Here is an 18,630-nt window from a genome sequence, read left to right as displayed (position 1 = left end):
TCTGTGCCCTTGCCTGTAGACCAACACAGCTACAACGTACACTATCTTTAGAGGCATTTTCATATCGTCAAGAATAGATTTCAGAGAGAATTATCCAAAAGATAGTTTTCTTATTTTTTTTTTTTATAACTAAGCAGCTGCTTCTAATTACAATGAACGTTACAATAAAAAAGAAACACACATTGCATATTTTTCTTTAGCAATCTTTCCTCCTTTGATGCATCAGATTAAACCATGTGTCAAAGATATGAGCCTTGGGCCTCCTAGAGGATCCAAGAATTCCAAGCTACAAAATCCTTCAGGGAATGTGTGACTTGGGGAGGAGGGAGCAAGTGATGGCTGCTTTCTTCTCTGCACCACTGCTTACCCCACTGGGTCTGGATCTGGTCTGTGAAGAGGCCTGGAAGCAAATGCAAGTTTGACATCCTGGATTAGATGGTGGGGAAGGCATATCAAACTTGGACTGCATAATTACATGAATGTTGTTTTTTTAAGAATTTGAGAGCAATATAAATATGTACCCCAAACTCTAAACTCTCAGCAGGAGTTCTTTTTTATTGGGACTTTCCTAGATGAAAGCTCAGTCTGAGTAGTAACTGAAAAATGGAAAACAGAAAGCAACAGGAATGTAGCATAGCTGGAAATATACTTTATATATGAGTTCCACAAGCACTTTGTTTGCCTTATTTCCACTAGTATTTTTGAAGTACTATGGCAGACTGAAGGGGGGTGGAGAATGAAGAGCACACAAAAATACAAATGTCTCATTTTCTAGAAGGAAAAGGAAGAATTCATAGAGAGGCAAGAAATATGATTAAAACCATGGCAGAGGCTTCTCTGCAAACAAAGATTTGAAAATTGGAAATAATCCATTTAGAGAAAATGTGAATAAGGAACATGATAGAAGTATACAGAGGTTAAAATTGAATTTCTGTTTATCCGTTTTGATATACAAGAGGGCCATCAATAAAATCAATCAGCTACACAATTAAAATGGATGAAAAAGAAGTATTGCTTTGCCAGGTGCATAGTTGATCTACAGAACCCACTGGCAAGAATTTAAAAAAGGAAATAGACATGTCTGTGAATAAGCAGAGCATTTTTTTTATAAGCCAGCCTTCAGCATAGACACCTGGAGAATGGTTCCTTATAGCGAAGCTATTATACAAGGGACTCTAAACTACAGTCTTGCATATTCTTGTGAAGCGTTTGATTCTAGCCACTCTGAGACAAGAGTACTGGAATAAATAGGGCATTGTTTGGATCTGGTATGCTAATTCCTGAGCTCCTGTGCAAGTACAGCAGCAATGAAAGGAAATATAATTCATGCTGCTCTTATTACCACTAATACAAAAAACTTTGGTAAACTGTAGTTTACATTAACTATTATTCCTCAGCATCCTCTTAAAGAATGGATTATTAAACCTCCTAGGTCACAGGCTTTTTGATGAAATCTGTGCAATTTCTACACATAGTGCAGTATTCTTTTGGAATTGTGAGGTGGTATTTAATGTTCAGATGTCATTAATGTTACCCCTTATACAATATCATATTTACCCAAGTCCAAGATGACTTTGGTTTTAAGACAACCCCCAACAATTGTATCCTATGGAAAATAGCAAATTTTGTTATAATGCTCCATGTATGAGCTCTTAATTACCGGAAGTCCTTTTCAAATCCATCCTCATCACTGCAGCGGGGCAAGCAGTAGAGAAAGCTGTAGCAGGGAGGCTGGCAACCACCCTGTTGCCTGCCCCTACACCACTTGCCTTTCCCCCTGCCATGGTGCTTGCACCTTGCCGCCTTTCCCAGCCACTTCCCTTCTCTTGTTGCATGTTCTCTGGCCCCTTCCCCCTCCTACATCTGCCACTGTTTACCAGCCCTGGTCCTGGCCTCAGGTTGGTACAGTGGCTTCCTGACACTCTCCCCACACTGGACCGTGCTCCTCCCCCATCCTATGCAGTCTTCCCTCGGTCAGTGCTGGGATGTGTGGGGCAGGGGTGAGAGGAGGAGAGACTCCTGCAGAACACCATTTGATGCATTACACCATATTGAAGCTGGTAGTGATTGTTTCCCACAAGTTGTGGGAAACAATCACTGTACAGTAATATCCTGTAGACTGCATGAAGCAAAACTACTTTTATAGAAATAAAGAAGGTCTTTCATTGCTAAAAATCACATTTACCTTTTTGGGCTCCCATACATGAGCATGGAGGCTGCTCTGACATGCTGCAATTCCTGTGCGTTGGAGCAGACTCAATTAATCAAGTCTGCTAGAGCATAGCAATTACTGCACTCTAGCAGCTTCCTGCATGTGTATCAGCATCCCTGCACTTAAAAATGGTGGCGGGGAGGGGGTTGAATGAGCTTTAGTTCAAATGCCCCTACTGTTGGCTACAAAGGACCAACTCTCAGGATCATCATAAAATTCTAGTTTAGTAGACGGATGCAAAAGTCAGATCATAAACCTTGGGGCTCATCCCCTCAAACACACACGCATTCATGCATACACACACACTCAGTAGCTAGCTATGAATGCTAAGCACCGGTGTCAAGATATACCTATCCCCACGCACTGGAGCCTGCTGTCGATGGCCAGTCGAGGCTTCTTTCAGTGAGATGTTGCTTCAGAGGTGGTCTTCTGCGTTGATTAGTTCAAACCGGGGCTTCTGTACCTTTTAACAGTGAAGTTTAAGGGAGTTCCTGGCTCTGTATGGATTCTTTCCTCTCCTTAGTCTGTGGTTTCATAGGTGTTAATTGCCGCTCGTTAACTTATCTTGTCTAGCTACAAGATTATTCCCTAATACATTGTTGTGTTACGCAATCAGAGGAGATTCATTCAAGGACCCACATACAGAGAATCTGTGGTTTGATTCCCACTCTTGCTAACATTGTCACATGGTAGAACTTACTTTTAAACTTAAAGTACATTTGTTACAAAGTTAAAAAGCATAGAATATAAAACATAAAAGAGTGAAGTGCCATGGCACATACAACAAATAGACCAAATACAGTTGGGGGGAGGGGACATACTGATGCAGAATACTATTTTATACCCATAAAAGCATCTACAAACTATATATTTTTATTACAAGTACACTTTATATTGTATAAAAATAGTAATAATATAATAAAAGAAGAAGATGGTGGAAGGATGAAATGGTGGAAAAGAGAAAGCATCCCCAAAAGGAGGCAAATACCGCAAAAGGGGCTTTTTGCCATATGGAGAGGCTTCACATTGGAAAGGGGAGGCAGGCAAAAAAAAAGGTTCCTTGCTAGACCACCACCATTTTTAAGCATGGGAATGCTGATACACAAGACGCAGTAGTGCTTTAATTAGAGCGGTTCTCAGAGCCACTCTAATTGAGTGCCCCACTCCTCCCCTGGAGCACATGTAAAAGTGCCCTTTCTGTCCATTGCAGTTGACAAAAGTGAAAATTTCCCAGCATTCCTGTGCTGAACTAGACACAATTGGTCCCTGATTCTACAATGTAGAGTTTAGGTATCAGGAAAATCTTGCACTCTCATCAAGATAATTCAACATTATTATTAAACTACATCAATTTTCCACATGGAGCTAAAAATGTCCGTAATCAGATTTCACTGTGAAAAGAATAATTGCCAGTGGAACAAATGGTATATTGCTTCCTGGAAAACAACAGAATTCTTGCATGTTGCCTTAATAAATCAGGAATATTCATTGTTGTTTGTCAGTTACTTTGGAAGGCTAATATTTTTAAAATATTGAATAATATGTTTAGGTATAATTATCTTGTTAGCGAATTTTTCATCAATGTTTTAAGGAAGAAAATGCCTGCAAAAGGATCTCCCCCCACGCCCCTATCTCATGGTGGTATGCATTTTATCTGTGTTACTTGTTTTTATTTGTCATGAATGAAATGTGATTACTTATGAAAAATAATATATTGGCTTTTTTTAACAGAGACATTGAGGCAGAATCCTGTCCTTTGTTTTGATATTTTTATGTCAATCTACCAATAAAGAGCAGCTGCTGAATTCACAGGCTACTTAAATAGTCTTTCAGTCTTTGGAGTCCCAAAGGTAGATTAGCTGAAGCTAACCTATCTCTGCACTAGGTTACATCTTAGAATAGTGTGAAAATCAGATAGGGCTGAAAAATTTACTTCCAGCTACTTGGAGGACTCTGTTTCACCTGCGCATATCCACTGATTGATTTCAGCTCAATAATTTTCTTTTTTAGGACCAATTTTTATAAACACCTGAAAAGAGAAGTCTATAATAGAATTGCTGACATGACCTTGAATACAGTAGAATGAGAAGCACGTTAATGCATGTTATGCAGTTTTGAAATTTTAAATGTTTTTTATGTTTTTTGCAAGTGGTTTAAATTGACTTTACTCAACTTTTTAGTAGAAAAATTGCTTTAAGCTCTGCTGATATACTGTGGATATAACATCAAAAGAGTTCTTTGAAACTAATTTGTAGCTTTGATGTTTAAAGTTATGCAGTCTGGAGTATAACACAGATGTAAAACCAAAATGCTTAAACTTTTTTTAATCAAAATTTTTACAGCTGCATAATGTCTACTTAGCATATTAGTTTAAAACAAGAGTTGAACTGTTTTCTGAACTAACGATGCATACATTGAAGTCTCTGGCCATCACTGTCTATAGATGTTACTGGCTTGGTTATTTTTGTGACCTGTGGAGGCACCCCTCACACAAAAGGCATGCTGAACGTTTGCTGAGCACCGGGAATAGCATGGAAGTTTTTGATTGTTCCCAAGTCCAACGAGTTATAGGGCTTTTCTACATGTGCAGTTAAAGGAGCAATGGGATCAAATGCATGATCCACAAAATCGGGCCTCCTGCCATGCAACAAATGTGTGGCAGGAGGTAGGATTGTACATGAGATCCAGTCATGTTTTATTGCCCGGGGTCCCCCTGAGCCAGCAAGCTCCCATAGCTGGGAGCCCTCTCAGCTCAGGGCTCTAAGCTGTGAGGGTGTCCCATGCACCCCCACAGCTGGGAGACATAGTAGCTTCAATCTCCCTGCCTCAGGAGTTTGTGAAGCTGTTAAGACTGAGAGATCACAGCCATGTCAGTGAGACTTGCTGCTAGGACCCAGCATATGCATCTGTGAGACTGGGACCTGACAGCTGTGGGGTGCTGCCCAGACCGAGAGTTGACAGCTGCTGGGGCTGGGACTCCCCCTCTCCTCTGTGGCAGGGAGCCCTGTCAGCTGAACATTTAGGTCAGCTGACAGGGCTCAGACCCTGCTACATGTGCAAGTTAAAGCTCAATAGTAACTAGCTATAAACTTAGTACACATATTTGAGGTCTAACTTTATACCTGGTTGGTGTTTTTTATGGCCTGATAGGTGTGTAGGTATTCTCAAACTAATTATGCAGCTAACCATTTAATTGCATGTTACCTGTAATGAACCCTGCTCCAGTGGCATGAACACTGGATGAATGGCCAGAAGCCCAGAGTTCAAAAGTTTGGGGCCATAGCAGAAATGCTTAAGACACAGCTGTGCCAGATTCCAAGGAATCTGTGAATTCTGCTAAATACCTTGTCACAAAGACATGGGAAAGGAAAGGAAAGGAGAGTGGGCCAAAAATATAATAGCAACCCAAGTTAAAAGGAAAGAAAGAAAAAATTATCCTCCTGGGTCTTATGTTCTGTCATCTGCCACCACTGAAAACAGTCTCGCTTTATCCTCTTCAGAACCACTCTTCAGGTATTGAAGGCTGCTATTAAATCCCCACCCCTGTCTTCTTTTCTCCAAACTAAATAAGCCCAATTCGCTCAGCCTCTCTTCAGAAGCCATGTACCATGGACCCCTCACCATTTTTGTTGTCCTCTGCTGGACTCTCTGCAACTTATCCTCATTTTTTATGTAGTGGGGGCCCAGAACTGGACAACAGTGTACCAAATGTGGCTTCACCAGTGCTGAATACAGGGGAATAATCACTTCCCTCCATCTGCTGGTAATGCTTCTACTAATCTTTACAAATGCCCAGATGGAGCCAGTTGAGTCCACACATGAGCAACAATACCAGACAGTGGCTCCTGGATGTGAAAGTTCATATCTGAAGCCATACAAAAAAGAGATATACCACATACAAGCTACAAGATTTTGCAGGTTGTAATGGGGCTGTCCAGTTTCTAAGCAGCCAGGGCCTCATGCCAGGGGCTGCACCAGCTTGAACCTTGGTCAACCTGGACATGGGCACCTCAGTTCCTGTGTCAAGCTGCTTGGTCATCCTCAGGAGGTAGGAGTAGGAAAGGAGAGCCTGGAGACCCTAGGCCCTGTTGCTGGTAGAGTGACTAGGGGGAGTGATGGCCAACTGGGAGCCTGGGAGACACAAATTAACCTGCAGCTTGTGGGTCATTATTTGCACAATCCTGGATTATATAATGTCAGAAGGGACAATTACATCATGTCTTCTGACCTCCCATAGATCACAAGCTGCTAAATTTCTTCCACATAGTAAAAGTAATTTACTCAGGCACACTGTATTCTGTTTCATCCTGTTATCCCTGTATTGAGCCTGATAATTTTGAATGATTAAAGCATAATTTTTTAGGCCAAATAATATCTTCCAGACAGGCATCCATTCTTGCCTTGAAGAATCTGACACTTCCCTAAATAGCTTGGTCCAACAGTTTAACAGCTCTTAAAGTTGCTTTTTATCTAGTTTGGATTTCTTTGGACTGAATTTCCAGACTTGGTAGACTTTATCAGATTAAGCTGCTAGATTAAGTAATCCTTTACTATGAAACAGAAATTTGCACTCTTTTAACTCCTTTAGTATATACAGGCAATGTTTTGTTAAAAATCCTATGAGAATTTTCCGTAACTGTGGAACTGGTGCTGGGAGATAAGCATCTCCCAGCCTGGATCCATGACCACGGGGCTTGGGTAGGCAGAGAAGGATCTACCAGTGCTGGCCCCAGGACTTAAGAGCTGACACTGGGAGAGAAGGATGTCTCAGCCCGGGCCCTGTGGCAGCAGGAGGTTGGGAGGTAAGGATCTCCCAGCCTGGGTCCCATGATCTGGGAGAGAAGGATCTCCCAGCGCTGGGCCAAGACTGCGGAGCTGATGCTGGGAGATAAGGATCTCCCAGCATGTGGATCTCCCAGCCATGCCCCCCAACTGCAGAGCAGGGCCTGGGATTTCCCTGCTGCCAGGACAGGGGGACATTGCCCCACCCAGGCTCTGGTAACAGTCCCCACCCCCAGCAACAGACAACTCCTGGGGGCAGGGAACAATGTCCCTGCCCCTGTCAGAAGACAGCTGTCTCCTGGCAGCTGGGCTAGAACTCTTCCTTGCTGCTGCAGGGGCCTATTGCAGGGCCTTGGGGAGCAAGAACAGTCTGCTGCTAAGAGCAAAAATTTTGCTCCCACATCCCTGCATCTATAGACACGTGCCCAGCAGAGTTTACTGTTGTGTAGTTTACTCAAGAATAAACTTCTCCTGGACTATTTGCATTTGTAGATGTGCCCACTGTGACCCAGAATATGGTTTTATTTTATGCATATAGTCTTTATTCTTTATTTGCCTTGCAGTTGGTGAAATTCAAATACATTTTGTTTCAGTTTAGCTTACTGACCAGTCCACATTTTCTGAATAACTTCTCCATGCAACCAGCAGCAATCAGTACTTTGCAAATTTTTCTCACTACAATTTTGTCATTGATGATTTTTAATTTATATTTACATTGATCATAAGATTATTTGAACATAAGATTAAAAAGTCTAAAATGCATCCATACAATTGCTTTCATCAGAAAACTTTTAATCTCATTAAAAATTAAGCCAGAGTTGTTTGACAAGACCTATTCTATAAACCCATATTGTTTAGTATTAATTATATTTCTATCCTTCCCTCCCTTCCTTTTTTCTTTCTTTCTTTCTTTTTCTTTCGTTCATTAAATCTTGTCTCACATTTCCATTATTTTACCTGGGACTTGCATCTGACTAAACACTGTAGGCTTGTTACCTGGGTCTTTCTGCTTGGCTTTTTTTTGAGTATTATTACCATATTAACACTATTTCAGTCTTCTCATACATCTATAGCATTCCAAAACGTAGTAAAATATAAATCAGTGCCCCAAAATGTAAATCAACATCTATTAAACTAGATCCCTGATCAATTCATATATGCTCTGTGAAAAGACCAAGACAATTACTGAACAATAAATTCACAATGTTATACATCTTTGTCATTTGAAATGTGGTATTGTACAGGACTGATGTACTTCTCTAATCAGTAAGTGAATTCACGTTTTTGTTCCTTCAGGCAAAATGACACCTGCTTAGCACACTGTCTGAGGAAAATATGGCTTCTGACACTGCACGATAATGAAAAAGACTGTTCCTCATTTCTTTTTCAAAGTACTGCTTGATTTTAAATGTGCTAGAAGTAGAGACTGTTGAGATCAGAATATTTTTAGGATTCAGTGGTAGCAGAATTAAACTCATTTATAAAATTACTGAACTAGGTGGTTGCCTAGTAACAAATGCATGCTGTACGGAATATTTAAGAGCCATAGATTTATAAATTGAATCCTATATAGAGCTGTCCTTCGTTTTTGTAGTATTTCTAGTAATTGCAATTCTAGTTTATGCTTTTTGATTCTACAGTTGTAACATTTTCATTTTACTTTGCCATTTACCATTTTTGTTTACTACAGATGAGGAAATTACCATATACATGGACTTTATTCACAATAACTTTACTATCCTTTAGTGGAAGCATGGGAAAAATTGTTTCCCATTATTAGTAATGTTAAAAAGAAAACCCTTGCTTCCCAAATGGAAACTACACTGAAAATCTTAACTCCTTTGATGTATGCATGCAGTATGTTGGTAAAACTCTTTCCCAAGTGTTCATGGCTTATGTGATAATTCCTAAGTTTATCCATAAGTTTTTCTATGATTAAAGATACAGGTTTCCCTTGCTTTATGCTGTACACGTGTTCCTGAAAAACAGCATAACTCAAATTTGCATAAAGGGAGCACACTTTAAAATGTTAAAATAGGGATATGTTCCAAAACCTTGACTGTACTGACCCCCAGATCCATTTCTACCAATTTTACGAGACAATTTTGGTACTCATCAACATCAGACAGTACACACAAGCACAGGGCGTTGTTATGATGGGGATGGCAACTACAGAAACGTGTCGCAGACAACAACTGAGGAGCACAGATCCACACAGGAGACTATATTTTGGTGCATGTCACTCCCACAATGTGACGCACAAAGCAGCTGACTGTGGGCTTCCACCACACTGATAGCATAAGAGTGAATTTACTTCGCATATAACGAATTTTTGGTATAAATAGGGTCATCGCATAAGAGTGAATTTGCACATGCAGAACCCACATAAATCGAGGGAAACCTGCATCATAATGCCAAAGTAATAGCTGAAACTTCTGTTACCCTTTTCAGAAGCTTAACACTGATCACTTCCTTATGTGTTCAGACTCTCTTGAACAAATAAACTAAAACAGAGAGCGAGTGAAAACAAGCCCTGAAAGCGCATGTAACTGAATTAATTGAAAGATAATGAAATAGGGTTGGTTTGCTGTGTTGCGTTTTTTCTTATCTCTGGTTATCTATTAAAGAAAAGTAGGTTGGTATAAAAATTAATTTTTTTCTTCAAGATGAAGAAATTAAAAATAATACTTAAAAGTTATGATGATTTATTTTGTAATTATAATTTCCAAAAAGAATAATCACTGTGGGACATTTGATTATATAACATCTAGGCAGGTGGTTGGGAACTTAAACCCTAGACCAAGTGTATGGAGTTTATAAACTCTTAGAAAATTTTCATTTTTGTCAGGAAAGAATAAATATGAAACTGTTCAAGTTAGTCACCATATAGCAGCATTAATTGCAAAATGGAATAGCAGGGTTTCATTGAGAGAACAAAATAATGCTTTTCCTTTTTCCTATATACACCTATTTTCATATAACAGTTCCCAGTTTAAACAGGCAATAAGATGTAGATGTAGAAAAGAAAAAACCTTTTAAGGAAAATAATTCTATATGAATATATGGATTTATTGCGAATACTGTGGTAACTTGTCTACCGCTATCTCTTACAGGAAAAGAATCAGTGGTTTGTAATTAAAGATATTATGTACCTTTCTTACTCCTAGGTCTCAGCTATCTGTCCTTGGTGCTTGTTGGTCATTTAAGACTTCTAGAAGCCATGATTGCTTTATTGTTCTCTTTTATTCTGCTATTAAACTGTTCTTATGCTCTTCTGCTGCCCTTATCACCTTAGCCTGTAGCAGACATACAAGTGAAAGCATGATGGATCTGATGTGTGATCTTCACAATTGTGCTTCCTGCCATTCCACACATGTATGGCACAAGGCATGATTGTGGGGTTCCTGCAACAGATCCTATCATGCATTATTTCTGGGGCAATGGGGGCCCGGTATCATGATCCTGGATTCTCTCTGCACCAGCACTCAATGGACAGGACTCCCAGCCACAGGATGAATACTATGTTTACCCAAATCCAACACAACAACCCCCCTGACCTCCTGGTAATTAGCTTTGCTAAGTGGGAAATTAGAAATTTGTTATAATTTCCATTCCTTTGTTATAATATCCATGAATGTATTATAATTTCTATATTTCCATGTAGAGAATCTAATTACTAGAAGGTCCTCTTAAATTCATACCCTCCACTGCTGTGGCAGGGAAAGCAGTGGTGGGGATCTAGACATTACTCCTCTGTCCCTTGCCCCTGTACCTGTTTCATCCCCTACCATGAACCCCCTGCCACCTTGCCACCTACTCCTCTGCATTATGCCTGCCCCCTGCTGCCTTGCCCCTATGCCTGTGCCTTATCTTCTTACTCCCTGCTTTTTTTCCAGCTTTTCCTCCCACTCCCTGCCTACTTTCCTCTCACTCTATTTTCTGCTGCAGCTTTGCTCTGGCCCAGGGCAGTCAACAGCAGCACAACCCTGGCCCTGTTGCAGCCCAGCTCAGTCTGGCCAAGCCAGTGGTAGCTCCTGACCAGGCTGTTTGGGGCTGGAGAGATTGGAGCCACAGCTGAAGGTAAGGGAGGAGCACGAAGCAGAGGAAGCAAGTGATGTGGGGGAGCAGGCACAGGTACAGTGGCAAGGGGTAGGGGAAAGACTGCAGTTCCTGCTCCCCACAGGTGCCTGTCCTCCCCCCCCCCCCCCCCCCCCCCGTGAAATGAGCTGTTCTGGCCTGGGCTCGGCCCTGGCTTAGCCTTGAGGCCTGAGCCAAAGCTACAGCTGAGCAGCTAGTACTTGAATCCAAGACAAAGCCCTCCCCAACCTGACCAAGCGTTTATCAAGCCTAAAGCTCTAATTCTTCAGTCATTTCATGGTGGCCCTGTTCTTCCTCACTGATTGGAGGAGAGGCCACAGGGGGAGGAGAGACAAGGGGGGGGTGCTCTTCATGCAGCACACCCTTCAGTGCTGATTGGCACAGAGGCCCAGGGGAGATGAGGGGGTAGCTGCCATCTTTCAAGGCAAGATGTATAAAGAGAGACCCAGAGGGATGTGTGATATTTCAAGGCAAGATGTATAAACTTTGCCGTCCTGCTAATTAAGTAGATGAATCTTAAGATTTTGTAAATGTGCAATTATATATTTCCATTCATAGGTTTATAGTAACTTGATGATGTTCACAAATGTTTTACATTGATATCACTTTATGAAGAAAAAAATTGAGCTGATTTACCCAGTCAGCTAAATATTTCAAAGAAAATTATGACTGTTCTTACTCTTCCTAACAGTCTTTTAGGGGTTCCTGTCAAGCGTAACACATAGGATGAGGCTAGGAATGACATTTTCACAATGTGCAGTTCTGTTATACTCTTTGCTTTCTCTGTAGTAATTTAAAGTGATATGAATTCATATGTTTCTTTTAATCCATACACTGTCTGCAGTGCTCAGTAAGAAGTTAGGATTGGCAGAAATTGATAAATTACCCAGTTTCCATAGTCAGTACTAGCTTAAGTATAGGCCATTAATTAAACTTTATTACTGTAAAATTATCTAGATTGTATTTTAATTATCACATCTTAATTTTCAAAATTGAATAAATTTCTGCCTATTTATTTAAGACTCTTTTTTACATCTGTTTCACACAGCTAAAGCCAAGCTGGAATAAGCACTTTGGGGGAAAAAATACTAAAGCAAAGCAAGCTTTGGGCAGATTTTAATCTCACACACACACACACACACACACACACACACACACACACACACACACGGGAATTGCCGACAAAATTGGGGATGTAGGGGGGGTGAGGCTAGTGCTATGCTGTCACCAGCCCACACCACTGCTGCCTCCAAGGAGCAGGGGGGGAAGCCCATGGCACAGGCCTCACCCCTACATTCCTTCCGTCCCTGCCATCATGGTGGCGCTCTGCCATCCCAGTCTGTCTCTCTTCACCATCCCATGCCACCACTTCCAAGGAGTGGGGCTGGGGGGGGGCAGTGGTACTCACCTCTCTGCTTCATCCCCACCATCATTCTTGATGGGCAGTTTGCCCTATGCACGGCACTAGCTGGAGCCACATGCCGCTGGGAGCCATACCCCCCAAGAGCGTTACGGATAGACACACAGACGGACTAAGCCCTTATATGTATTAAATATCATACTTTACTTGTTAATCATGCAATAATTTTAGACCGGCCTCACATGCAAAGTAATTATCATTCCATAAAAATGTCAGTCCAGCTATAAAAGCTAGCCAGTTATAACATTAGTGCTTAAAGATTGTATAGTAACTTTATAGCTGGTTTCTATCCACCTGTAATTGGAATGTGTGGCAGAGCACTCAGAAGAGCTGTTCTGGAAGCACTTTGAGTCTGTAGATCAAGGTACAGTCCATCTGATTGTATGAAGAAAAACTCTGGGGTGCTGACCCAATGGTCCACCCAAAAATTGAAAAGCTTTCTAAGTACTTTTTAATGCAGCTTTTGTGGGCTGATTTAGAATTTTGAAAAGGTGCATATAATCATATACAATACAACACAACACATTTTTCTTCCAGGTAGTTTATTTTAAACTTTTGATAGAGCAGGGATCAAAGCAGGGTACAGCCACACCACTGCACGCATTCTGCTTTTGCCTTTGTAGCTATTCTATCTACCTCATTTTGCAGTGTGGGGGGCTTATGTGTTCTGTAACCTTACTGATAAATGTGAGCACTTTAGCTCAATTAAGAGCTCTAAATTACGGGATAAAAATTAGATCTTTTATACCTACCAGATAGCCTGGGAAGTGTGTTCTAGAAGCCTTTGCCAAATAAACCCTGGTCTGGATGATTAAACGACATCTATTTTCTCCTCCAGACACATGGCCTGGGAAATGTACTGAAATTCATTGACCTAATATTTCCTCTGTATTTAAAACTAGATATAATATAAGAATTAAAGATGCTAGCATACAGATGGATATGTCTCAGACTTCCCCATTTTAAGATTAATTAAACATTTTTTGGCCTGAAATCTGTGGTGCAAAACTAAAAACAACAAGAGGCCATTAGTAGATTGAAATTTGCTCTAATGAGATCTGCAGTTTTCATGGGCAAGTGGTATCGGATCTTGTATTCAGACAGAATGTGCTCTTCTGGGAAGAATGAGGTAGATAACTTAAGTCATTGTTTGTGGCCTTGTTTGTTTTTGTAAGAAATGAGAGGAAAATAAATCTTTCCATTATTGGGAAATATTAAATATTGTTCTTATGAAGAAAAACAATCTGGCTTCTTTCTAATACTTTGTAGCCTGCTGTATACTTCTTAGCTGTATATGTGCTATTTGCACAAAGAATAAGGGCTAAAATCAAATAGAGTTCTCCTGTTCTGTTTTTATTATTCACTGCTTTATTTTGCCTTTTCTTATATATCACATCATATGCTATATTCTGTTTTAATTTTGTGTAAACTGGTAGAAAGGATAATCTCATTTTATTGTACTATTTTGGCAAAAGCTGTAAATAAACTACTGTTACTACCACCTTTTCCCAGAAACCAAACTCTTGCACACATATCCTTTTTCTTTCCTATATATATCTCTCTCTCACAGACACACACACACACGCACACGAATTCTATATATATTTAAATCCAGAATCCTGTTTTTTTTCATGTCTTATTATTCTGAAATGTGGTCTAATATACAAGCTGCTTTGTGATGGAACCTTTATATTTATTGGCCCTTCCCTTTTCAAGACTCATCCAAAAGTTTATCCTTGTGAGCAGTAGACCTTCCTCCAGGTTTTTTTTTTTCTGTCTATCATTGGAATACAAAAGAAAAAGGTAACATTTTCTGGTTATATTATTCTGGTATATGAGATGTCTCTAAACAAACCAGATAAATACTTTGGTTGGTCTGCTGGTGTTCCGTGTAGGGCATTGTAACCTGCTATCATTTTAGCCGCTGTTCTTCCTGCAAGCAGCAACTTGGTAAAAATATAAACAGATATGAAACATACCATTGACTAGAAAACTGACTCTAAAAAGAAGTTAAAACATACCAATTGGGTCCCCGTCCCACAAACGCACACAAACATCTGACCCAATTTATTACTTAAATTGATTATTGCAAATGCTATTAATTTACCTGGGGTGAAAAAATTCAGCTGTTTACCAGAGTAACAAAAAAGCAAAGGGGGAAGGAAGAGGGGAGGCAGAAAACCCTTACAAAAATATGATAATGGAGTAGATATAAAAGTAAGATAATGGAGCAGAGTAAAATTTTGTTGCTCTCCAGACTTAATGCAATAATAGGGATAATAAATGTGGCAACCTGAGTGAAAAATCTTTTCTAAGAAAGTGCATTCACTGAGCATGGTAATAGCCTCTTAAATTATTAGCTCTTTATTACAGCTGAGAATTTAATCAGGTGATATTCTGAGCTGATACAAGTTAAGCTGTTGTAAAATAGTAAGTTTTCCTTTTCTATGCTACAAATAGTTAAAATAATTACATTTATTGATCCTTCAAGAGTGCTAGTGCCTAATAAGCCCCTCTCTGTTTTGATTTCAGATTAACATATATACCCCATCCTTTCTTAGATTGACTAAGGCCTGACAGAGAAGAGTTTTTAATTTTAGTCTATTGGTGGACCATTTTTTTGGATAGAGACTGTATAGATGAAGCTAATACCGCCAGCTCCTATAATAAACTTGGTACCTTATCATTAAAAATAGAAAAAAAATCATGGATAAGGTGATGCTTGCTGACCTTTCAGTATTTGTAGGGCTTCAGCAAATGCAACTGTATTCTGAACATTGTATTTTAGTCCCTGTCAAGAGAGTGAAAGACAGATTCTGCTGCCCCATGTTTTAGGAGTATATACACACAATGCTGTTCTTAAAGACTTCTGTTACAAGCAAATCCATTTTATGGCTTTGTTTTCTTCAGTATTATAGGCAGTTTGTGATACTGATTCTAGCTAAGAGTGCTTTTTTCGTTCAGAAAATGTTACTTAAGCAGCTGTTCAGGCAAAACACATGAAAAGCCACTTTTACACTGAGATAAAGCAAAATAGTTACCTGGGTGTGTATATCAGCATTAACTAGTTTCTTATGTAGTTAAGCCCTATATCCAAACTTGGCACTTACATGAACCACACAAAGCCATTATGACTAGGGACAGAACTTACATGTAAACTGATATAAGTGGTCAGAAATCGGTTAAAATCTGTAACACAACAGGACAGACGTTTGGGGAGATTAAATCAGGTTCAAAATGGCTGCCCAGTTTAGACAACTCATCCCATGCTGTCCTCACATTTACAAAGCCAGTCTCAGTGACCAGCAGTCTGTCTAAATATGTAACGTTACGAAAGTTGTATGCATACAAACTGGTCTCAAAATTGCAGAGCCCAGTTTAAGATAAACCTGAATCCATGTAATATCAAGCTTACACGATTTAGGTCAAACCAGTGAATGGAACTTCTGTACACTTTTCCTGCACAGCCCCAGGGTTGCTTTTTTCACCCCGACCCTGGCACTGAGCTATTTTTTGCCCTCCCACGCTTGCTCCCTGCCCCCCCAGCCATCCGTCCCAACCCCCATCCCACAAGCTGCTCTGTGCAGCTGCTTTTATCAGCACTCACCACTGCCAGAGCTAAGTATGTAAGTCCCAGTGGGGGAAAGAGCAGGAGAGATGGAGGTGTAGGTTCACTGGGGGGGACCCCAACCAATCTGTGAGTCATGCTTGCCCCCGCCCAACCTACCCATGGGTTGTGCCAACCCCTCCCACTCCACCCATGAGTCACATTTGCCTCCACACCCTTCACAGTTTGCACTTGCCCTGCCCACCTCACCCATGGGTTGGGCTTGCCCTCCCTTCCCCTCATGGGTTGTGCCTCCCCCCAACCCCTGGTAGATCCCCTGATCCCCTCCAGCCTGCTGGACCCCCTATCCTCCTACTAACCCCCGCATCCTGATTTATCCGATTTGGGCAACCATTTTGATCCAGTTTAATTTCCCCAAATATCTGTAATTAGCCCTTACGTTCAGTGTGTATAAACCTCTTTCAAAACAGTTGAAACCAGTATAAGATAAACCAGGATGGATGTAGTATCAGAATTTACTGATTTAGGTTCAATTGGTTTAATCCCAAATCCCCTCCAGATTCAAGTTAACTCATAGTCTGGCAGCATCGGAGGATACTTTGCATCTCCCCCACAACCTCCTCTCCTCACAGGGTAGGTGGACTAGCGTTGGTCCAAAGTGTCTACTCCAGCTGAGCAGGCAGGTGTGCTCAATCGCCCCCCAGCTTCTGGCCTGGGCCACTGCAGGCATGTGGCTGCATTTTCAGAATCAAAAGTGAATGTCTGTTTGCTTGCTTATTGGTTTAATCTACGCAGTTTAGACTAACCTGCAAAGATTGAAACTGTTCAGATTTTTGAGTGTCTGTACTTAGCGTGTTTGAGTGCCCTAAACATGAACTGGATAATAGGGAATATTATTTTATTATTATTTAATTTCATAGGGAATACTATGAAATTACAGCTCAAATGCCCATAGGACTCTGTTTATGTAGAAGTTAAACTAAAGAATTTGCACTAAGGATGTAACTATCATTTAAATAGTTATCCATTTAAGCTCCTTTAATGATATTGTGTAAGTGATTAACTAGTAACACAGACCTAATACATTCCACATGTGGCTTCTTTTCAAGTACTTCATCTTGAACCTATGGCACTCTGCAGAAGAGGGAGGTGGAGGTGGAGCCACATTCTCTTAAAGAGAAAAATAGAGGACATGAAGGCGTCTGGTTTCGTATCAATAGAGGACAACCAGACTGTCCTCTATGATGGCCACCTTATTCTTTGGGTAGATATGATATCTTTTATTATACCAACTGAGTAGTTGGAACAAAGATTGTTGCCAGCTTTCGGGTGCCAAGTACCCTTCTTATAGTCTTCAAGCTGCATTGTAACTATGTGTGATGAACAGACACCCAACTGAGCTGCTTGAGAGAGAAACCTGTAAGAAGAAAAACCTAAGCAAATTACATACATACACCCATCTCTTCACCATCACTTACTGGCTAGTTTATATATCTGCCCGCTCAGCTTTTTGCATGTTCTGAATATCAATTCTAAGTCTTGCTCTCACCATATGTAGTAAGATTTTCAGCACCTAATTCAAAACTCTTTGTGGACCTATTCATTGGGACTTACCAAAGGTCACAGAGAGAGTTTGTGGAAAATCAAGGGAAAGATCTTGGGTCTTCTGAATCCCAGACTAGCCTCCTGTACCTCAGATTATTCCTTACAATAGAGTTGCCAACGTCAGCTTGACTGGGGACTGCATGTCGCACTGAGCTCTTCAACACTTCCATGTATGGGCAGTGAGCTCACCAGGCCTCTACTTACTGTGCTCTCCTGCTCCGGAGACCTGGGCCACTGCATCTGCAGTACAGGCTGCACATTAACCCTGGATGCAGGATTAACACATTAGCTGGATGCAGCTTGCTGGTCACCAGTTGGACAGCCCTGTCTTTGAAAATAATAATGTAGAAAGAGTAGTGTTGTATGTCTTGTTTGATTCAGTGAGAGAGTTAAATTGTCCAAGTGATGTTTTTAAACTTTATTACCATTGATTCTATAAATACTTTCTTTTAGTTAGTGTGAATGAGAAAACTGATCAAATTACAATTGAAAAGACAGATAAAAAGATTTGCCCTGGTCTCTCGGGAAGTGGGGTGCTGGTGTATGTAATGTGAGGTGCACATTTTAAATGCATGACAAACAGGAGGCATCTGTACACTGTAGGATTTAGAATCTGAAACAAGGATGCTTTCAGACCTAAACTCTTATCGTTTATGACCTAAAAGCATATGGTGCTAGAAAATATCCAACCATGGCCATACTTTTTTTTATAGTTGTGTCCTCTATGTATAGGCATATATAATGCTACAATACAAAACATACACAAGATAAGCTGTTATTTTCCCACACACAATTGCAGGTTTTGTCAGTTACATACACCAGAATCCATAGCAACTCTTTTCATAGTTTCATAGTTCCTAGAGTCGGAAAGGACCTGAGCAGATCATCTAGTCCGAACCCCCTGCCATGGCAGGAAAGAATACTGGGGTCAAATGACCCCAGCAA

General features: G+C 40.6%; 1 protein-coding gene across 1 annotated transcript in view; it reads left to right on the top strand.

Annotated features, from left to right (window-relative positions):
• Positions 1-18,630, top strand: part of ASCC3 (activating signal cointegrator 1 complex subunit 3) — a 555,582-nt gene that overhangs the window by 206,810 nt on the left and 330,142 nt on the right. The gene's annotated exons all lie outside the window — the stretch shown is intronic.

The sequence above is a fragment of the Crocodylus porosus genome, unplaced genomic scaffold, assembly GCF_001723895.1.
Source record: "Crocodylus porosus isolate Cpor-Errol unplaced genomic scaffold, CroPor_comp1, whole genome shotgun sequence".
Lineage (NCBI taxonomy): Eukaryota > Metazoa > Chordata > Crocodylia > Crocodylidae > Crocodylus > Crocodylus porosus.
Note: the sequence above shows the minus strand (reverse complement) of the source record. Positions and strands in the feature narration are given on the sequence as shown.